The 20,039-nt window shown below is 36.2% G+C and overlaps 20 non-coding genes across 20 annotated transcripts; all 20 read right to left on the minus strand.

Annotated features, from left to right (window-relative positions):
* Window positions 1–477: 477 nt before the first annotated feature.
* On the minus strand, window positions 478–550 carry trnav-uac (transfer RNA valine (anticodon UAC)). Its single transcript has one exon. It is a non-coding gene; the product is annotated as a tRNA-Val (tRNA).
* A 929-nt stretch (window positions 551–1,479) lies between these two features.
* On the minus strand, window positions 1,480–1,552 carry trnav-uac (transfer RNA valine (anticodon UAC)). The gene has a single exon. It is a non-coding gene; the product is annotated as a tRNA-Val (tRNA).
* A 930-nt stretch (window positions 1,553–2,482) lies between these two features.
* Window positions 2,483–2,555, minus strand: trnav-uac (transfer RNA valine (anticodon UAC)). The gene has a single exon. It is a non-coding gene; the product is annotated as a tRNA-Val (tRNA).
* Window positions 2,556–3,486: 931 nt separating this feature from the next.
* On the minus strand, window positions 3,487–3,559 carry trnav-uac (transfer RNA valine (anticodon UAC)). Its single transcript has one exon. It is a non-coding gene; the product is annotated as a tRNA-Val (tRNA).
* A 933-nt stretch (window positions 3,560–4,492) lies between these two features.
* Window positions 4,493–4,565, minus strand: trnav-uac (transfer RNA valine (anticodon UAC)). The gene has a single exon. It is a non-coding gene; the product is annotated as a tRNA-Val (tRNA).
* Window positions 4,566–5,497: 932 nt separating this feature from the next.
* Window positions 5,498–5,570, minus strand: trnav-uac (transfer RNA valine (anticodon UAC)). Its single transcript has one exon. It is a non-coding gene; the product is annotated as a tRNA-Val (tRNA).
* Window positions 5,571–6,502: 932 nt separating this feature from the next.
* On the minus strand, window positions 6,503–6,575 carry trnav-uac (transfer RNA valine (anticodon UAC)). Its single transcript has one exon. It is a non-coding gene; the product is annotated as a tRNA-Val (tRNA).
* A 932-nt stretch (window positions 6,576–7,507) lies between these two features.
* Window positions 7,508–7,580, minus strand: trnav-uac (transfer RNA valine (anticodon UAC)). Its single transcript has one exon. It is a non-coding gene; the product is annotated as a tRNA-Val (tRNA).
* A 933-nt stretch (window positions 7,581–8,513) lies between these two features.
* On the minus strand, window positions 8,514–8,586 carry trnav-uac (transfer RNA valine (anticodon UAC)). The gene has a single exon. It is a non-coding gene; the product is annotated as a tRNA-Val (tRNA).
* Window positions 8,587–9,518: 932 nt separating this feature from the next.
* trnav-uac (transfer RNA valine (anticodon UAC)) lies at window positions 9,519–9,591 on the minus strand. The gene has a single exon. It is a non-coding gene; the product is annotated as a tRNA-Val (tRNA).
* Window positions 9,592–10,524: 933 nt separating this feature from the next.
* trnav-uac (transfer RNA valine (anticodon UAC)) lies at window positions 10,525–10,597 on the minus strand. Its single transcript has one exon. It is a non-coding gene; the product is annotated as a tRNA-Val (tRNA).
* A 932-nt stretch (window positions 10,598–11,529) lies between these two features.
* On the minus strand, window positions 11,530–11,602 carry trnav-uac (transfer RNA valine (anticodon UAC)). Its single transcript has one exon. It is a non-coding gene; the product is annotated as a tRNA-Val (tRNA).
* A 932-nt stretch (window positions 11,603–12,534) lies between these two features.
* On the minus strand, window positions 12,535–12,607 carry trnav-uac (transfer RNA valine (anticodon UAC)). The gene has a single exon. It is a non-coding gene; the product is annotated as a tRNA-Val (tRNA).
* A 933-nt stretch (window positions 12,608–13,540) lies between these two features.
* Window positions 13,541–13,613, minus strand: trnav-uac (transfer RNA valine (anticodon UAC)). The gene has a single exon. It is a non-coding gene; the product is annotated as a tRNA-Val (tRNA).
* Window positions 13,614–14,545: 932 nt separating this feature from the next.
* trnav-uac (transfer RNA valine (anticodon UAC)) lies at window positions 14,546–14,618 on the minus strand. Its single transcript has one exon. It is a non-coding gene; the product is annotated as a tRNA-Val (tRNA).
* A 932-nt stretch (window positions 14,619–15,550) lies between these two features.
* trnav-uac (transfer RNA valine (anticodon UAC)) lies at window positions 15,551–15,623 on the minus strand. The gene has a single exon. It is a non-coding gene; the product is annotated as a tRNA-Val (tRNA).
* A 932-nt stretch (window positions 15,624–16,555) lies between these two features.
* On the minus strand, window positions 16,556–16,628 carry trnav-uac (transfer RNA valine (anticodon UAC)). Its single transcript has one exon. It is a non-coding gene; the product is annotated as a tRNA-Val (tRNA).
* A 932-nt stretch (window positions 16,629–17,560) lies between these two features.
* On the minus strand, window positions 17,561–17,633 carry trnav-uac (transfer RNA valine (anticodon UAC)). The gene has a single exon. It is a non-coding gene; the product is annotated as a tRNA-Val (tRNA).
* A 932-nt stretch (window positions 17,634–18,565) lies between these two features.
* trnav-uac (transfer RNA valine (anticodon UAC)) lies at window positions 18,566–18,638 on the minus strand. The gene has a single exon. It is a non-coding gene; the product is annotated as a tRNA-Val (tRNA).
* A 932-nt stretch (window positions 18,639–19,570) lies between these two features.
* On the minus strand, window positions 19,571–19,643 carry trnav-uac (transfer RNA valine (anticodon UAC)). Its single transcript has one exon. It is a non-coding gene; the product is annotated as a tRNA-Val (tRNA).
* Window positions 19,644–20,039: the final 396 nt, after the last annotated feature.

Consider the following 20,039-nt stretch of genomic DNA (forward strand, 5'->3'; position numbering starts at 1 on the left):
TGGAGTAAACCAAATTTTACATATATTCATCGCACGAATTCGAAATTCCAACATAATGCATTTATGAAAATTCTCTGTTAAAATACAGTACTTCTCACATGTGTCAGAGACGTCTGTTTCCGCCCAGCATCGAAAAGTATACATTTTGCGTCTTAAGTGAACTTGATAACCACTACGCTATGGAATCTTTTGATTCCCAAAAGAAGGCATTAATGAAAAATAGAATTTTCAGTTTCAACTATGGTACTTACTGAAGTATCAGTGAGTGCTGTTACACAGAGGTTCAAACCAGGGACCTTTTGCATGTTAAGTGCACGTGATAACAGCTACACTACAGAACTTCTGCTTGAGATACTGCAAGAAGTAAATTAATTTTCTTATAGTCAGTGCATGTATTTGAATTTCCAAAATAAGGTATTTATGAAAGCAACTCATCTCTTTTATAAATACACAACTTACTGCATGTGTCAAAGATGACGTTTCCGCCCGGTTTCGAACCAGGGACCTTTCGCGTGTAAAGCGAACGTGATAACCACTACACTACAGAAACTGATGCAAGTGTTATCAGCAAGGAGTAACCCAAATTTTACAGATATTCATGCATGTATTCCAATTTCCAAAAAAAGCCATTCATGAGAACATATATTCTCTGTTGTTGATACAGCACTAACTGCATGTGTCAAAGATCACTGTTTCTATCAGTTTTCAACCACAGACCTTTCGCATGTAAGGTGAACGTGATAACCATTACACTACAGAAACTGCTGCATTAATTACCAGCAAGGAGTAAACCGCATTTTACAAATATTATTGCATGTATTCGAATTTCCAAAGTAAGGGCATTATTAGAAACAACTAATCTCTGTTACAAATACAGTACTTAATGGATTTGTCATAGAGACTGTTTCCTCCCGCCCAGCTTCGAATCGGGGACCTTCGTGTGTAAAGCAAACTTGATAACTACTAAACTAGAGAAACTGCTGCTAGAATTATTACTGTGGAGTAAACCAAATTTTACATATATTCATCGCACGAATTCGAAATTCCAACATAATGCATTTATGAAAATTCTCTGTTACAATACAGTACTTCTCACATGTGTCAGAGACGTCTGTTTCCGCCCAGCATCGAAAGTATACATTTTGCGTCTTAAGTGAACTTGATAACCACTACGCTATGGAATCTTTTGATTCCCAAAAGAAGGCATTAATGAAAAATTGAATTTTCAGTTTCAACTATGGTACTTACTGAATGTATCAATGAGTGCTGTTACACAGAGGTTCAAACCAGGGACCTTTTGCATGTTAAGTGCACGTGATAACAGCTACACTACAGAAACTTCTGCTTGAGATACCTGCAAGAAGTAAACTTAATTTTCTTATAGTCAGTGCATGTATTTGAATTTCCAAAATAAGGTATTTATGAAAGCAACTCATCTCTTTTATAAATACACAACTTACTGCATGTGTCAAAGATGACTGTTTCCGCCCGGTTTCGAACCAGGGACCTTCCGCGTGTAAAGCGAACGTGATAACCACTACACTACAGAAACTGATGCAAGTGTTATCAGCAAGGAGTAACCCAAATTTTACAGATATTCATTGCATGTATTCCAATTTCCAAAAAAAGCCATTCATGAGAACATATATTCTCTGTTGTTGATACAGCACTAACTGCATGTGTCAAAGATCACTGTTTCTATCAGTTTTTCAACCACAGACCTTTCGCATGTAAGGTGAACGTGATAACCATTACACTACAGAAACTGCTGCATTAATTACCAGCAAGGAGTAAACCGCATTTACAAATATTTATTGCATGTATTCGAATTTCCAAAGTAAGGCATTTATTAGAACAACTATTCTCTGTTACAAATACAGTACTTAATGGATTTGTCATAGAGAACTGTTTCCGCCCAGCTTCGAATCGGGGACCATTCATGTGTAAAGCAAACTTGATAACTACTAAACTAGAGAAACTGCTGCTAGAATTATTACTGTGGAGTAAACCAAATTTTACATATATTCATCGCACGAATTCGAAATTCCAACATAATGCATTATGAAAATTCTCTGTTACAAATACAGTACTTCTCACATGTGTCAGAGACGTCTGTTTCCGCCCAGCATCGAAAAGTATACATTTTGCGTCTTAAGTGAACTTGATAACCACTACGCTATGGAATCTTTTGATTCCCAAAAGAAGGCATTAATGAAAAATAGAATTTTCAGTTTCAACTATGGTACTTACTGAATGTATCAATGAGTGCTGTTTACACAGAGGTTCAAACCAGGGACCTTTTGCATGTTAAGTGCACGTGATAACAGCTACACTACAGAAACTTCTGCTTGAGATACCTGCAAGAAGTAAACTTAATTTTCTTATAGTCAGTGCATGTATTTGAATTTCCAAAATAAGGTATTTATGAAAGCAACTCATCTCTTTTATAAATACACAACTTACTGCATGTGTCAAAGATGACTGTTTCCGCCCGGTTTCGAACCAGGGACCTTTCGCGTGTAAAGCGAACGTGATAACCACTACACTACAGAAACTGATGCAAGTGTTATCAGCAAGGAGTAACCCAAATTTTACAGATATTCATTGCATGTATTCCAATTTCCAAAAAAAGCCATTCATGAGAACATATATTCTCTGTTGTTGATACAGCACTAACTGCATGTGTCAAAGATCACTGTTTCTATCAGTTTTTCAACCACAGACCTTTCGCATGTAAGGTGAACGTGATAACCATTACACTACAGAAACTGCTGCATTAATTACCAGCAAGGAGTAAACCGCATTTTACAAATATTTATTGCATGTATTCGAATTTCCAAAGTAAGGCATTTATTAGAACAACTATTCTCTGTTACAAATACAGTACTTAATGGATTTGTCATAGAGAACTGTTTCCGCCCAGCTTCGAATCGGGGACCATTCGTGTGTAAAGCAAACTTGATAACTACTAAACTAGAGAAACTGCTGCTAGAATTATTACTGTGGAGTAAACCAAATTTTACATATATTCATCGCACGAATTCGAAATTCCAACATAATGCATTTATGAAAATTCTCTGTTACAAATACAGTACTTCTCACATGTGTCAGAGACGTCTGTTTCCGCCCAGCATCGAAAAGTATACATTTTGCGTCTTAAGTGAACTTGATAACCACTACGCTATGGAATCTTTTGATTCCCAAAAGAAGGCATTAATGAAAAATTGAATTTTCAGTTTCAACTATGGTACTTACTGAATGTATCAATGAGTGCTGTTTACACAGAGGTTCAAACCAGGGACCTTTTGCATGTTAAGTGCACGTGATAACAGCTACACTACAGAAACTTCTGCTTGAGATACCTGCAAGAAGTAAACTTAATTTTCTTATAGTCAGTGCATGTATTTGAATTTCCAAAATAAGGTATTTATGAAAGCAACTCATCTCTTTATAAATACACAACTTACTGCATGTGTCAAAGATGACTGTTTCCGCCCGGTTTCGAACCAGGGACCTTTCGCGTGTAAAGCGAACGTGATAACCACTACACTACAGAAACTGATGCAAGTGTTATCAGCAAGGAGTAACCCAAATTTTACAGATATTCATTGCATGTATTCCAATTTCCAAAAAAAGCCATTCATGAGAACATATATTCTCTGTTGTTGATACAGCACTAACTGCATGTGTCAAAGATCACTGTTTCTATCAGTTTTTCAACCACAGACCTTTCGCATGTAAGGTGAACGTGATAACCATTACACTACAGAAACTGCTGCATTAATTACCAGCAAGGAGTAAACCGCATTTTACAAATATTTATTGCATGTATTCGAATTTCCAAAGTAAGGCATTTATTAGAACAACTATTCTCTGTTACAAATACAGTACTTAATGGATTTGTCATAGAGAACTGTTTCCGCCCAGCTTCGAATCGGGGACCATTCAGTGTGTAAAGCAAACTTGATAACTACTAAACTAGAGAAACTGCTGCTAGAATTATTACTGTGGAGTAAACCAAATTTTACATATATTCATCGCACGAATTCGAAATTCCAACATAATGCATTTATGAAAATTCTCTGTTACAAATACAGTACTTCTCACATGTGTCAGAGACGTCTGTTTCCGCCCAGCATCGAAAAGTATACATTTTGCGTCTTAAGTGAACTTGATAACCACTACGCTATGGAATCTTTTGATTCCCAAAAGAAGGCATTAATGAAAAATTGAATTTTCAGTTTCAACTATGGTACTTACTGAATGTATCAATGAGTGCTGTTTACACAGAGGTTCAAACCAGGGACCTTTTGCATGTTAAGTGCACGTGATAACAGCTACACTACAGAAACTTCTGCTTGAGATACCTGCAAGAAGTAAACTTAATTTTCTTATAGTCAGTGCATGTATTTGAATTTCCAAAATAAGGTATTTATGAAAGCAACTCATCTCTTTTATAAATACACAACTTACTGCATGTGTCAAAGATGACTGTTTCCGCCCGGTTTCGAACCAGGGACCTTTCGCGTGTAAAGCGAACGTGATAACCACTACACTACAGAAACTGATGCAAGTGTTATCAGCAAGGAGTAACCCAAATTTTACAGATATTCATTGCATGTATTCCAATTTCCAAAAAAAGCCATTCATGAGAACATATATTCTCTGTTGTTGATACAGCACTAACTGCATGTGTCAAAGATCACTGTTTCTATCAGTTTTTCAACCACAGACCTTTCGCATGTAAGGTGAACGTGATAACCATTACACTACAGAAACTGCTGCATTAATTACCAGCAAGGAGTAAACCGCATTTTACAAATATTTATTGCATGTATTCGAATTTCCAAAGTAAGGCATTTATTAGAACAACTATTCTCTGTTACAAATACAGTACTTAATGGATTTGTCATAGAGAACTGTTTCCGCCCAGCTTCGAATCGGGGACCATTCGTGTGTAAAGCAAACTTGATAACTACTAAACTAGAGAAACTGCTGCTAGAATTATTACTGTGGAGTAAACCAAATTTTACATATATTCATCGCACGAATTCGAAATTCCAACATAATGCATTTATGAAAATTCTCTGTTACAAATACAGTACTTCTCACATGTGTCAGAGACGTCTGTTTCCGCCCAGCATCGAAAAGTATACATTTTGCGTCTTAAGTGAACTTGATAACCACTACGCTATGGAATCTTTTGATTCCCAAAAGAAGGCATTAATGAAAAATTGAATTTTCAGTTTCAACTATGGTACTTACTGAATGTATCAATGAGTGCTGTTTACACAGAGGTTCAAACCAGGGACCTTTTGCATGTTAAGTGCACGTGATAACAGCTACACTACAGAAACTTCTGCTTGAGATACCTGCAAGAAGTAAACTTAATTTTCTTATAGTCAGTGCATGTATTTGAATTTCCAAAATAAGGTATTTATGAAAGCAACTCATCTCTTTTATAAATACACAACTTACTGCATGTGTCAAAGATGACTGTTTCCGCCCGGTTTCGAACCAGGGACCTTTCGCGTGTAAAGCGAACGTGATAACCACTACACTACAGAAACTGATGCAAGTGTTATCAGCAAGGAGTAACCCAAATTTTACAGATATTCATTGCATGTATTCCAATTTCCAAAAAAAGCCATTCATGAGAACATATATTCTCTGTTGTTGATACAGCACTAACTGCATGTGTCAAAGATCACTGTTTCTATCAGTTTTTCAACCACAGACCTTTCGCATGTAAGGTGAACGTGATAACCATTACACTACAGAAACTGCTGCATTAATTACCAGCAAGGAGTAAACCGCATTTTACAAATATTTATTGCATGTATTCGAATTTCCAAAGTAAGGCATTTATTAGAACAACTATTCTCTGTTACAAATACAGTACTTAATGGATTTGTCATAGAGAACTGTTTCCGCCCAGCTTCGAATCGGGGACCATTCGTGTGTAAAGCAAACTTGATAACTACTAAACTAGAGAAACTGCTGCTAGAATTATTACTGTGGAGTAAACCAAATTTTACATATATTCATCGCACGAATTCGAAATTCCAACATAATGCATTTATGAAAATTCTCTGTTACAAATACAGTACTTCTCACATGTGTCAGAGACGTCTGTTTCCGCCCAGCATCGAAAAGTATACATTTTGCGTCTTAAGTGAACTTGATAACCACTACGCTATGGAATCTTTTGATTCCCAAAAGAAGGCATTAATGAAAAATTGAATTTTCAGTTTCAACTATGGTACTTACTGAATGTATCAATGAGTGCTGTTTACACAGAGGTTCAAACCAGGGACCTTTTGCATGTTAAGTGCACGTGATAACAGCTACACTACAGAAACTTCTGCTTGAGATACCTGCAAGAAGTAAACTTAATTTTCTTATAGTCAGTGCATGTATTTGAATTTCCAAAATAAGGTATTTATGAAAGCAACTCATCTCTTTTATAAATACACAACTTACTGCATGTGTCAAAGATGACTGTTTCCGCCCGGTTTCGAACCAGGGACCTTTCGCGTGTAAAGCGAACGTGATAACCACTACACTACAGAAACTGATGCAAGTGTTATCAGCAAGGAGTAACCCAAATTTTACAGATATTCATTGCATGTATTCCAATTTCCAAAAAAAGCCATTCATGAGAACATATATTCTCTGTTGTTGATACAGCACTAACTGCATGTGTCAAAGATCACTGTTTCTATCAGTTTTTCAACCACAGACCTTTCGCATGTAAGGTGAACGTGATAACCATTACACTACAGAAACTGCTGCATTAATTACCAGCAAGGAGTAAACCGCATTTTACAAATATTTATTGCATGTATTCGAATTTCCAAAGTAAGGCATTTATTAGAACAACTATTCTCTGTTACAAATACAGTACTTAATGGATTTGTCATAGAGAACTGTTTCCGCCCAGCTTCGAATCGGGGACCATTCATGTGTAAAGCAAACTTGATAACTACTAAACTAGAGAAACTGCTGCTAGAATTATTACTGTGGAGTAAACCAAATTTTACATATATTCATCGCACGAATTCGAAATTCCAACATAATGCATTTATGAAAATTCTCTGTTACAAATACAGTACTTCTCACATGTGTCAGAGACGTCTGTTTCCGCCCAGCATCGAAAAGTATACATTTTGCGTCTTAAGTGAACTTGATAACCACTACGCTATGGAATCTTTTGATTCCCAAAAGAAGGCATTAATGAAAAATTGAATTTTCAGTTTCAACTATGGTACTTACTGAATGTATCAATGAGTGCTGTTTACACAGAGGTTCAAACCAGGGACCTTTTGCATGTTAAGTGCACGTGATAACAGCTACACTACAGAAACTTCTGCTTGAGATACCTGCAAGAAGTAAACTTAATTTTCTTATAGTCAGTGCATGTATTTGAATTTCCAAAATAAGGTATTTATGAAAGCAACTCATCTCTTTTATAAATACACAACTTACTGCATGTGTCAAAGATGACTGTTTCCGCCCGGTTTCGAACCAGGGACCTTTCGCGTGTAAAGCGAACGTGATAACCACTACACTACAGAAACTGATGCAAGTGTTATCAGCAAGGAGTAACCCAAATTTTACAGATATTCATTGCATGTATTCCAATTTCCAAAAAAAGCCATTCATGAGAACATATATTCTCTGTTGTTGATACAGCACTAACTGCATGTGTCAAAGATCACTGTTTCTATCAGTTTTTCAACCACAGACCTTTCGCATGTAAGGTGAACGTGATAACCATTACACTACAGAAACTGCTGCATTAATTACCAGCAAGGAGTAAACCGCATTTTACAAATATTTATTGCATGTATTCGAATTTCCAAAGTAAGGCATTTATTAGAACAACTATTCTCTGTTACAAATACAGTACTTAATGGATTTGTCATAGAGAACTGTTTCCGCCCAGCTTCGAATCGGGGACCATTCGTGTGTAAAGCAAACTTGATAACTACTAAACTAGAGAAACTGCTGCTAGAATTATTACTGTGGAGTAAACCAAATTTTACATATATTCATCGCACGAATTCGAAATTCCAACATAATGCATTTATGAAAATTCTCTGTTACAAATACAGTACTTCTCACATGTGTCAGAGACGTCTGTTTCCGCCCAGCATCGAAAAGTATACATTTTGCGTCTTAAGTGAACTTGATAACCACTACGCTATGGAATCTTTTGATTCCCAAAAGAAGGCATTAATGAAAAATTAGAATTTTCAGTTTCAACTATGGTACTTACTGAATGTATCAATGAGTGCTGTTTACACAGAGGTTCAAACCAGGGACCTTTTGCATGTTAAGTGCACGTGATAACAGCTACACTACAGAAACTTCTGCTTGAGATACCTGCAAGAAGTAAACTTAATTTTCTTATAGTCAGTGCATGTATTTGAATTTCCAAAATAAGGTATTTATGAAAGCAACTCATCTCTTTTATAAATACACAACTTACTGCATGTGTCAAAGATGACTGTTTCCGCCCGGTTTCGAACCAGGGACCTTTCGCGTGTAAAGCGAACGTGATAACCACTACACTACAGAAACTGATGCAAGTGTTATCAGCAAGGAGTAACCCAAATTTTACAGATATTCATTGCATGTATTCCAATTTCCAAAAAAAGCCATTCATGAGAACATATATTCTCTGTTGTTGATACAGCACTAACTGCATGTGTCAAAGATCACTGTTTCTATCAGTTTTTCAACCACAGACCTTTCGCATGTAAGGTGAACGTGATAACCATTACACTACAGAAACTGCTGCATTAATTACCAGCAAGGAGTAAACCGCATTTTACAAATATTTATTGCATGTATTCGAATTTCCAAAGTAAGGCATTTATTAGAACAACTATTCTCTGTTACAAATACAGTACTTAATGGATTTGTCATAGAGAACTGTTTCCGCCCAGCTTCGAATCGGGGACCATTCATGTGTAAAGCAAACTTGATAACTACTAAACTAGAGAAACTGCTGCTAGAATTATTACTGTGGAGTAAACCAAATTTTACATATATTCATCGCACGAATTCGAAATTCCAACATAATGCATTTATGAAAATTCTCTGTTACAAATACAGTACTTCTCACATGTGTCAGAGACGTCTGTTTCCGCCCAGCATCGAAAAGTATACATTTTGCGTCTTAAGTGAACTTGATAACCACTACGCTATGGAATCTTTTGATTCCCAAAAGAAGGCATTAATGAAAAATTGAATTTTCAGTTTCAACTATGGTACTTACTGAATGTATCAATGAGTGCTGTTTACACAGAGGTTCAAACCAGGGACCTTTTGCATGTTAAGTGCACGTGATAACAGCTACACTACAGAAACTTCTGCTTGAGATACCTGCAAGAAGTAAACTTAATTTTCTTATAGTCAGTGCATGTATTTGAATTTCCAAAATAAGGTATTTATGAAAGCAACTCATCTCTTTTATAAATACACAACTTACTGCATGTGTCAAAGATGACTGTTTCCGCCCGGTTTCGAACCAGGGACCTTTCGCGTGTAAAGCGAACGTGATAACCACTACACTACAGAAACTGATGCAAGTGTTATCAGCAAGGAGTAACCCAAATTTTACAGATATTCATTGCATGTATTCCAATTTCCAAAAAAAGCCATTCATGAGAACATATATTCTCTGTTGTTGATACAGCACTAACTGCATGTGTCAAAGATCACTGTTTCTATCAGTTTTTCAACCACAGACCTTTCGCATGTAAGGTGAACGTGATAACCATTACACTACAGAAACTGCTGCATTAATTACCAGCAAGGAGTAAACCGCATTTTACAAATATTTATTGCATGTATTCGAATTTCCAAAGTAAGGCATTTATTAGAACAACTATTCTCTGTTACAAATACAGTACTTAATGGATTTGTCATAGAGAACTGTTTCCGCCCAGCTTCGAATCGGGGACCATTCATGTGTAAAGCAAACTTGATAACTACTAAACTAGAGAAACTGCTGCTAGAATTATTACTGTGGAGTAAACCAAATTTTACATATATTCATCGCACGAATTCGAAATTCCAACATAATGCATTTATGAAAATTCTCTGTTACAAATACAGTACTTCTCACATGTGTCAGAGACGTCTGTTTCCGCCCAGCATCGAAAAGTATACATTTTGCGTCTTAAGTGAACTTGATAACCACTACGCTATGGAATCTTTTGATTCCCAAAAGAAGGCATTAATGAAAAATTAGAATTTTCAGTTTCAACTATGGTACTTACTGAATGTATCAATGAGTGCTGTTTACACAGAGGTTCAAACCAGGGACCTTTTGCATGTTAAGTGCACGTGATAACAGCTACACTACAGAAACTTCTGCTTGAGATACCTGCAAGAAGTAAACTTAATTTTCTTATAGTCAGTGCATGTATTTGAATTTCCAAAATAAGGTATTTATGAAAGCAACTCATCTCTTTTATAAATACACAACTTACTGCATGTGTCAAAGATGACTGTTTCCGCCCGGTTTCGAACCAGGGACCTTTCGCGTGTAAAGCGAACGTGATAACCACTACACTACAGAAACTGATGCAAGTGTTATCAGCAAGGAGTAACCCAAATTTTACAGATATTCATTGCATGTATTCCAATTTCCAAAAAAAGCCATTCATGAGAACATATATTCTCTGTTGTTGATACAGCACTAACTGCATGTGTCAAAGATCACTGTTTCTATCAGTTTTTCAACCACAGACCTTTCGCATGTAAGGTGAACGTGATAACCATTACACTACAGAAACTGCTGCATTAATTACCAGCAAGGAGTAAACCGCATTTTACAAATATTTATTGCATGTATTCGAATTTCCAAAGTAAGGCATTTATTAGAACAACTATTCTCTGTTACAAATACAGTACTTAATGGATTTGTCATAGAGAACTGTTTCCGCCCAGCTTCGAATCGGGGACCATTCGTGTGTAAAGCAAACTTGATAACTACTAAACTAGAGAAACTGCTGCTAGAATTATTACTGTGGAGTAAACCAAATTTTACATATATTCATCGCACGAATTCGAAATTCCAACATAATGCATTTATGAAAATTCTCTGTTACAAATACAGTACTTCTCACATGTGTCAGAGACGTCTGTTTCCGCCCAGCATCGAAAAGTATACATTTTGCGTCTTAAGTGAACTTGATAACCACTACGCTATGGAATCTTTTGATTCCCAAAAGAAGGCATTAATGAAAAATTGAATTTTCAGTTTCAACTATGGTACTTACTGAATGTATCAATGAGTGCTGTTTACACAGAGGTTCAAACCAGGGACCTTTTGCATGTTAAGTGCACGTGATAACAGCTACACTACAGAAACTTCTGCTTGAGATACCTGCAAGAAGTAAACTTAATTTTCTTATAGTCAGTGCATGTATTTGAATTTCCAAAATAAGGTATTTATGAAAGCAACTCATCTCTTTTATAAATACACAACTTACTGCATGTGTCAAAGATGACTGTTTCCGCCCGGTTTCGAACCAGGGACCTTTCGCGTGTAAAGCGAACGTGATAACCACTACACTACAGAAACTGATGCAAGTGTTATCAGCAAGGAGTAACCCAAATTTTACAGATATTCATTGCATGTATTCCAATTTCCAAAAAAAGCCATTCATGAGAACATATATTCTCTGTTGTTGATACAGCACTAACTGCATGTGTCAAAGATCACTGTTTCTATCAGTTTTTCAACCACAGACCTTTCGCATGTAAGGTGAACGTGATAACCATTACACTACAGAAACTGCTGCATTAATTACCAGCAAGGAGTAAACCGCATTTTACAAATATTTATTGCATGTATTCGAATTTCCAAAGTAAGGCATTTATTAGAACAACTATTCTCTGTTACAAATACAGTACTTAATGGATTTGTCATAGAGAACTGTTTCCGCCCAGCTTCGAATCGGGGACCATTCGTGTGTAAAGCAAACTTGATAACTACTAAACTAGAGAAACTGCTGCTAGAATTATTACTGTGGAGTAAACCAAATTTTACATATATTCATCGCACGAATTCGAAATTCCAACATAATGCATTTATGAAAATTCTCTGTTACAAATACAGTACTTCTCACATGTGTCAGAGACGTCTGTTTCCGCCCAGCATCGAAAAGTATACATTTTGCGTCTTAAGTGAACTTGATAACCACTACGCTATGGAATCTTTTGATTCCCAAAAGAAGGCATTAATGAAAAATTGAATTTTCAGTTTCAACTATGGTACTTACTGAATGTATCAATGAGTGCTGTTTACACAGAGGTTCAAACCAGGGACCTTTTGCATGTTAAGTGCACGTGATAACAGCTACACTACAGAAACTTCTGCTTGAGATACCTGCAAGAAGTAAACTTAATTTTCTTATAGTCAGTGCATGTATTTGAATTTCCAAAATAAGGTATTTATGAAAGCAACTCATCTCTTTTATAAATACACAACTTACTGCATGTGTCAAAGATGACTGTTTCCGCCCGGTTTCGAACCAGGGACCTTTCGCGTGTAAAGCGAACGTGATAACCACTACACTACAGAAACTGATGCAAGTGTTATCAGCAAGGAGTAACCCAAATTTTACAGATATTCATTGCATGTATTCCAATTTCCAAAAAAAGCCATTCATGAGAACATATATTCTCTGTTGTTGATACAGCACTAACTGCATGTGTCAAAGATCACTGTTTCTATCAGTTTTTCAACCACAGACCTTTCGCATGTAAGGTGAACGTGATAACCATTACACTACAGAAACTGCTGCATTAATTACCAGCAAGGAGTAAACCGCATTTTACAAATATTTATTGCATGTATTCGAATTTCCAAAGTAAGGCATTTATTAGAACAACTATTCTCTGTTACAAATACAGTACTTAATGGATTTGTCATAGAGAACTGTTTCCGCCCAGCTTCGAATCGGGGACCATTCAGTGTGTAAAGCAAACTTGATAACTACTAAACTAGAGAAACTGCTGCTAGAATTATTACTGTGGAGTAAACCAAATTTTACATATATTCATCGCACGAATTCGAAATTCCAACATAATGCATTTATGAAAATTCTCTGTTACAAATACAGTACTTCTCACATGTGTCAGAGACGTCTGTTTCCGCCCAGCATCGAAAAGTATACATTTTGCGTCTTAAGTGAACTTGATAACCACTACGCTATGGAATCTTTTGATTCCCAAAAGAAGGCATTAATGAAAAATTGAATTTTCAGTTTCAACTATGGTACTTACTGAATGTATCAATGAGTGCTGTTTACACAGAGGTTCAAACCAGGGACCTTTTGCATGTTAAGTGCACGTGATAACAGCTACACTACAGAAACTTCTGCTTGAGATACCTGCAAGAAGTAAACTTAATTTTCTTATAGTCAGTGCATGTATTTGAATTTCCAAAATAAGGTATTTATGAAAGCAACTCATCTCTTTTATAAATACACAACTTACTGCATGTGTCAAAGATGACTGTTTCCGCCCGGTTTCGAACCAGGGACCTTTCGCGTGTAAAGCGAACGTGATAACCACTACACTACAGAAACTGATGCAAGTGTTATCAGCAAGGAGTAACCCAAATTTTACAGATATTCATTGCATGTATTCCAATTTCCAAAAAAAGCCATTCATGAGAACATATATTCTCTGTTGTTGATACAGCACTAACTGCATGTGTCAAAGATCACTGTTTCTATCAGTTTTTCAACCACAGACCTTTCGCATGTAAGGTGAACGTGATAACCATTACACTACAGAAACTGCTGCATTAATTACCAGCAAGGAGTAAACCGCATTTTACAAATATTTATTGCATGTATTCGAATTTCCAAAGTAAGGCATTTATTAGAACAACTATTCTCTGTTACAAATACAGTACTTAATGGATTTGTCATAGAGAACTGTTTCCGCCCAGCTTCGAATCGGGGACCATTCGTGTGTAAAGCAAACTTGATAACTACTAAACTAGAGAAACTGCTGCTAGAATTATTACTGTGGAGTAAACCAAATTTTACATATATTCATCGCACGAATTCGAAATTCCAACATAATGCATTTATGAAAATTCTCTGTTACAAATACAGTACTTCTCACATGTGTCAGAGACGTCTGTTTCCGCCCAGCATCGAAAAGTATACATTTTGCGTCTTAAGTGAACTTGATAACCACTACGCTATGGAATCTTTTGATTCCCAAAAGAAGGCATTAATGAAAAATTGAATTTTCAGTTTCAACTATGGTACTTACTGAATGTATCAATGAGTGCTGTTTACACAGAGGTTCAAACCAGGGACCTTTTGCATGTTAAGTGCACGTGATAACAGCTACACTACAGAAACTTCTGCTTGAGATACCTGCAAGAAGTAAACTTAATTTTCTTATAGTCAGTGCATGTATTTGAATTTCCAAAATAAGGTATTTATGAAAGCAACTCATCTCTTTTATAAATACACAACTTACTGCATGTGTCAAAGATGACTGTTTCCGCCCGGTTTCGAACCAGGGACCTTTCGCGTGTAAAGCGAACGTGATAACCACTACACTACAGAAACTGATGCAAGTGTTATCAGCAAGGAGTAACCCAAATTTTACAGATATTCATTGCATGTATTCCAATTTCCAAAAAAAGCCATTCATGAGAACATATATTCTCTGTTGTTGATACAGCACTAACTGCATGTGTCAAAGATCACTGTTTCTATCAGTTTTTCAACCACAGACCTTTCGCATGTAAGGTGAACGTGATAACCATTACACTACAGAAACTGCTGCATTAATTACCAGCAAGGAGTAAACCGCATTTTACAAATATTTATTGCATGTATTCGAATTTCCAAAGTAAGGCATTTATTAGAACAACTATTCTCTGTTACAAATACAGTACTTAATGGATTTGTCATAGAGAACTGTTTCCGCCCAGCTTCGAATCGGGGACCATTCGTGTGTAAAGCAAACTTGATAACTACTAAACTAGAGAAACTGCTGCTAGAATTATTACTGTGGAGTAAACCAAATTTTACATATATTCATCGCACGAATTCGAAATTCCAACATAATGCATTTATGAAAATTCTCTGTTACAAATACAGTACTTCTCACATGTGTCAGAGACGTCTGTTTCCGCCCAGCATCGAAAAGTATACATTTTGCGTCTTAAGTGAACTTGATAACCACTACGCTATGGAATCTTTTGATTCCCAAAAGAAGGCATTAATGAAAAATTGAATTTTCAGTTTCAACTATGGTACTTACTGAATGTATCAATGAGTGCTGTTTACACAGAGGTTCAAACCAGGGACCTTTTGCATGTTAAGTGCACGTGATAACAGCTACACTACAGAAACTTCTGCTTGAGATACCTGCAAGAAGTAAACTTAATTTTCTTATAGTCAGTGCATGTATTTGAATTTCCAAAATAAGGTATTTATGAAAGCAACTCATCTCTTTTATAAATACACAACTTACTGCATGTGTCAAAGATGACTGTTTCCGCCCGGTTTCGAACCAGGGACCTTTCGCGTGTAAAGCGAACGTGATAACCACTACACTACAGAAACTGATGCAAGTGTTATCAGCAAGGAGTAACCCAAATTTTACAGATATTCATTGCATGTATTCCAATTTCCAAAAAAAGCCATTCATGAGAACATATATTCTCTGTTGTTGATACAGCACTAACTGCATGTGTCAAAGATCACTGTTTCTATCAGTTTTTCAACCACAGACCTTTCGCATGTAAGGTGAACGTGATAACCATTACACTACAGAAACTGCTGCATTAATTACCAGCAAGGAGTAAACCGCATTTTACAAATATTTATTGCATGTATTCGAATTTCCAAAGTAAGGCATTTATTAGAACAACTATTCTCTGTTACAAATACAGTACTTAATGGATTTGTCATAGAGAACTGTTTCCGCCCAGCTTCGAATCGGGGACCATTCGTGTGTAAAGCAAACTTGATAACTACTAAACTAGAGAAACTGCTGCTAGAATTATTACTGTGGAGTAAACCAAATTTTACATATATTCATCGCACGAATTCGAAATTCCAACATAATGCATTTATGAAAATTCTCTGTTACAAATACAGTACTTCTCACATGTGTCAGAGACGTCTGTTTCCGCCCAGCATCGAAAAGTATACATTTTGCGTCTTAAGTGAACTTGATAACCACTACGCTATGGAATCTTTTGATTCCCAAAAGAAGGCATTAATGAAAAATTGAATTTTCAGTTTCAACTATGGTACTTACTGAATGTATCAATGAGTGCTGTTTACACAGAGGTTCAAACCAGGGACCTTTTGCATGTTAAGTGCACGTGATAACAGCTACACTACAGAAACTTCTGCTTGAGATACCTGCAAGAAGTAAACTTAATTTTCTTATAGTCAGTGCATGTATTTGAATTTCCAAAATAAGGTATTTATGAAAGCAACTCATCTCTTTTATAAATACACAACTTACTGCATGTGTCAAAGATGACTGTTTCCGCCCGGTTTCGAACCAGGGACCTTTCGCGTGTAAAGCGAACGTGATAACCACTACACTACAGAAACTGATGCAAGTGTTATCAGCAAGGAGTAACCCAAATTTTACAGATATTCATTGCATGTATTCCAATTTCCAAAAAAAGCCATTCATGAGAACATATATTCTCTGTTGTTGATACAGCACTAACTGCATGTGTCAAAGATCACTGTTTCTATCAGTTTTTCAACCACAGACCTTTCGCATGTAAGGTGAACGTGATAACCATTACACTACAGAAACTGCTGCATTAATTACCAGCAAGGAGTAAACCGCATTTTACAAATATTTATTGCATGTATTCGAATTTCCAAAGTAAGGCATTTATTAGAACAACTATTCTCTGTTACAAATACAGTACTTAATGGATTTGTCATAGAGAACTGTTTCCGCCCAGCTTCGAATCGGGGACCATTCGTGTGTAAAGCAAACTTGATAACTACTAAACTAGAGAAACTGCTGCTAGAATTATTACTGTGGAGTAAACCAAATTTTACATATATTCATCGCACGAATTCGAAATTCCAACATAATGCATTTATGAAAATTCTCTGTTACAAATACAGTACTTCTCACATGTGTCAGAGACGTCTGTTTCCGCCCAGCATCGAAAAGTATACATTTTGCGTCTTAAGTGAACTTGATAACCACTACGCTATGGAATCTTTTGATTCCCAAAAGAAGGCATTAATGAAAAATTGAATTTTCAGTTTCAACTATGGTACTTACTGAATGTATCAATGAGTGCTGTTTACACAGAGGTTCAAACCAGGGACCTTTTGCATGTTAAGTGCACGTGATAACAGCTACACTACAGAAACTTCTGCTTGAGATACCTGCAAGAAGTAAACTTAATTTTCTTATAGTCAGTGCATGTATTTGAATTTCCAAAATAAGGTATTTATGAAAGCAACTCATCTCTTTTATAAATACACAACTTACTGCATGTGTCAAAGATGACTGTTTCCGCCCGGTTTCGAACCAGGGACCTTTCGCGTGTAAAGCGAACGTGATAACCACTACACTACAGAAACTGATGCAAGTGTTATCAGCAAGGAGTAACCCAAATTTTACAGATATTCATTGCATGTATTCCAATTTCCAAAAAAAGCCATTCATGAGAACATATATTCTCTGTTGTTGATACAGCACTAACTGCATGTGTCAAAGATCACTGTTTCTATCAGTTTTTCAACCACAGACCTTTCGCATGTAAGGTGAACGTGATAACCATTACACTACAGAAACTGCTGCATTAATTACCAGCAAGGAGTAAACCGCATTTTACAAATATTTATTGCATGTATTCGAATTTCCAAAGTAAGGCATTTATTAGAACAACTATTCTCTGTTACAAATACAGTACTTAATGGATTTGTCATAGAGAACTGTTTCCGCCCAGCTTCGAATCGGGGACCATTCATGTGTAAAGCAAACTTGATAACTACTAAACTAGAGAAACTGCTGCTAGAATTATTACTGTGGAGTAAACCAAATTTTACATATATTCATCGCACGAATTCGAAATTCCAACATAATGCATTTATGAAAATTCTCTGTTACAAATACAGTACTTCTCACATGTGTCAGAGACGTCTGTTTCCGCCCAGCATCGAAAAGTATACATTTTGCGTCTTAAGTGAACTTGATAACCACTACGCTATGGAATCTTTTGATTCCCAAAAGAAGGCATTAATGAAAAATTGAATTTTCAGTTTCAACTATGGTACTTACTGAATGTATCAATGAGTGCTGTTTACACAGAGGTTCAAACCAGGGACCTTTTGCATGTTAAGTGCACGTGATAACAGCTACACTACAGAAACTTCTGCTTGAGATACCTGCAAGAAGTAAACTTAATTTTCTTATAGTCAGTGCATGTATTTGAATTTCCAAAATAAGGTATTTATGAAAGCAACTCATCTCTTTTATAAATACACAACTTACTGCATGTGTCAAAGATGACTGTTTCCGCCCGGTTTCGAACCAGGGACCTTTCGCGTGTAAAGCGAACGTGATAACCACTACACTACAGAAACTGATGCAAGTGTTATCAGCAAGGAGTAACCCAAATTTTACAGATATTCATTGCATGTATTCCAATTTCCAAAAAAAGCCATTCATGAGAACATATATTCTCTGTTGTTGATACAGCACTAACTGCATGTGTCAAAGATCACTGTTTCTATCAGTTTTTCAACCACAGACCTTTCGCATGTAAGGTGAACGTGATAACCATTACACTACAGAAACTGCTGCATTAATTACCAGCAAGGAGTAAACCGCATTTTACAAATATTTATTGCATGTATTCGAATTTCCAAAGTAAGGCATTTATTAGAACAACTATTCTCTGTTACAAATACAGTACTTAATGGATTTGTCATAGAGAACTGTTTCCGCCCAGCTTCGAATCGGGGACCATTCGTGTGTAAAGCAAACTTGATAACTACTAAACTAGAGAAACTGCTGCTAGAATTATTACTGTGGAGTAAACCAAATTTTACATATATTCATCGCACGAATTCGAAATTCCAACATAATGCATTTATGAAAATTCTCTGTTACAAATACAGTACTTCTCACATGTGTCAGAGACGTCTGTTTCCGCCCAGCATCGAAAAGTATACATTTTGCGTCTTAAGTGAACTTGATAACCACTACGCTATGGAATCTTTTGATTCCCAAAAGAAGGCATTAATGAAAAATTGAATTTTCAGTTTCAACTATGGTACTTACTGAATGTATCAATGAGTGCTGTTTACACAGAGGTTCAAACCAGGGACCTTTTGCATGTTAAGTGCACGTGATAACAGCTACACTACAGAAACTTCTGCTTGAGATACCTGCAAGAAGTAAACTTAATTTTCTTATAGTCAGTGCATGTATTTGAATTTCCAAAATAAGGTATTTATGAAAGCAACTCATCTCTTTTATAAATACACAACTTACTGCATGTGTCAAAGATGACTGTTTCCGCCCGGTTTCGAACCAGGGACCTTTCGCGTGTAAAGCGAACGTGATAACCACTACACTACAGAAACTGATGCAAGTGTTATCAGCAAGGAGTAACCCAAATTTTACAGATATTCATTGCATGTATTCCAATTTCCAAAAAAAGCCATTCATGAGAACATATATTCTCTGTTGTTGATACAGCACTAACTGCATGTGTCAAAGATCACTGTTTCTATCAGTTTTTCAACCACAGACCTTTCGCATGTAAGGTGAACGTGATAACCATTACACTACAGAAACTGCTGCATTAATTACCAGCAAGGAGTAAACCGCATTTTACAAATATTTATTGCATGTATTCGAATTTCCAAAGTAAGGCATTTATTAGAACAACTATTCTCTGTTACAAATACAGTACTTAATGGATTTGTCATAGAGAACTGTTTCCGCCCAGCTTCGAATCGGGGACCATTCGTGTGTAA

Source organism: Oncorhynchus kisutch, unplaced genomic scaffold (genome assembly GCF_002021735.2).
Source record: "Oncorhynchus kisutch isolate 150728-3 unplaced genomic scaffold, Okis_V2 scaffold1892, whole genome shotgun sequence".
Taxonomy (NCBI): domain Eukaryota; kingdom Metazoa; phylum Chordata; class Actinopteri; order Salmoniformes; family Salmonidae; genus Oncorhynchus; species Oncorhynchus kisutch.